The following is a 1,971-nucleotide window of genomic DNA, read 5'->3' as shown; positions in this document are numbered from 1 at the left end:
ATATATATATATAGTTTAATATGGTATGAAGTACGCACTAGGTGCTTCCTAAACCAACATGACGGTTTGATAGCAGTAGGCTGATGGTGTATTATCGGCACCATCTTGAAGGTTTAGCGTCCTCCAGCAGCACGAGTTGTCCCAAGAGATAGCATCGGCTACCAGAAACAGCATTGAATTATACATTAGCTGTTTCCTGGAGTCCTGCGGGTTGTCTGGGAGGGGTCTGGGCTCCAGCGACAGGCGAGGAAGTAGTCGAAGCGCGATATTGAGAGGATTAGTACTATTAGTAATAATAAATTCTACTACACTTTAGGACAATGTTAGGTTTTAAGTAAACAATCACACCGTAGTTATATATTAACTAAAAATAAACAGTAAATAAATGATAATAATTAATAAAATAATTATTTATATAAATGATTGACCGTATTTTTGAAAATATGAAGGAGATGGTTCTGGGTACTGTAAAAGGAATACAAAATAGTTTTTCCTTATATTCAATTATTGTGTTCCTTTTTTAACGGACTCCTGACCATCTCATTCAAATTTTAATATAATAATCAGAATGAACTGCAATGGATAAAAATAAAATTATATATACTCATAATAAATAAACGTTGGGGATAACTGAATTTCTATTAAATAATTAAAATTAGAAAACAAATGAGAAATAATTAAAATAAAGAATATAAACTCTTGTACACAATCATATATATTATAACAATATGACAAAATAAAAACATATAGCGAAACGGGAACAAACCAATAAATAAATAAAAGACTTAATTTAAAAAAAAACTGTTCTTTAAAACTTAAAAATAATTTAAAACATATATGAAAGTAATTGAAATAACATATTAACCAAAAATAAAAAAGTTAATAAATATTATTCATAAAATATAATGAAATAATTAAGTATAAACTAAAATGGATAAAAATAAAATTATATATACACATCATAAACAAACATTGGCAGATGGAGAATAAGAAAACAACTGAGGAATAAGAAAACAGGAGAATAAGAAAACACAACCATACCTATATATTATAACAATTAGACAAAATACCTAATATAATAACAGAGTACTTATTGAATTCAACAAATAACTAATAAAAATATATTGCGGAACAGGAACAAACCATTAAAAAACAAAACAATTTAAAGCAATAACTTTTTTGTTTGTTTGTAAAAGGAACCAATAAAAAAGTCTATAAAATAATAAAAATAAAATTATATATAGACATCATGAATTAACATGGGCTGATAACTAAATAATAGAAAATAGGAGAACAACCGAGGTAAATAATTAAAATAAATCTTATATATAGTCATACCTATCTATTATTATTATTATTATTATTATTATTGACGCGACAGACCGTGGAGGTCCAAGGCCTCATAGGGTGGGTCCGTCACTCCACGCCTATTTTTGTGAGTGCCACCCATTGGCTAACGGGCCTCACAAATGCCCTGAGATGGAGGGCATTTTATTGTTATTGTATAACATGCTTGAAAAAATCCCGGATAGGGCCGTGGACTCGAACTCGCAACCTTTGAGTTGGCTGACAGGCGCGTTAGGACGCTGCTACCGTCACCTCCTCCCCCCCCCCATACCTATCTAATATATAAAAATAAATATTTGTTTTTCCTACTTTATACACTCCAATACCGTTCCTCCGGTTGTCATGGGACTTTTTGCCAAATGTTCAGGATCAACCCAGGAACGTTATAGGCTAGCCCGAATGTTCGGGTAAAAAAATATTAACAAAATTAAGGGTTTTTGACGCGTAGCTCAAAAAATATATAATCTTTTCAGGGTTGTTATATGCCAATCTATATGTATTTTTCTGAAGAATAAGTAAAAAATATTACTGATTCTATTTAATGATCCGACTCGTAGGTGTGGAATAATAATCAAATAAATAGGTTGAGAATTAATAAATATTTTATTATATTGAAAAAAAAAA

The 1,971-nt window shown here is 30.1% G+C and overlaps 1 long non-coding RNA gene across 1 annotated transcript in view; it reads left to right on the top strand.

Moving 5' to 3' along the window:
* LOC136795474 (uncharacterized) overlaps window positions 1-1,971 on the top strand; it is a 210,567-nt gene that overhangs the window by 161,291 nt on the left and 47,305 nt on the right. The window lies entirely within an intron of this gene.

This window comes from Halyomorpha halys, unplaced genomic scaffold (assembly GCF_000696795.3).
Source record: "Halyomorpha halys isolate HHAL.00 unplaced genomic scaffold, Hhal_1.1 Scaffold768.1, whole genome shotgun sequence".
Lineage (NCBI taxonomy): Eukaryota > Metazoa > Arthropoda > Insecta > Hemiptera > Pentatomidae > Halyomorpha > Halyomorpha halys.
The sequence above is the reverse complement of the archived record's forward strand: the minus strand, read 5'-3'. Positions and strand labels throughout refer to the sequence as shown.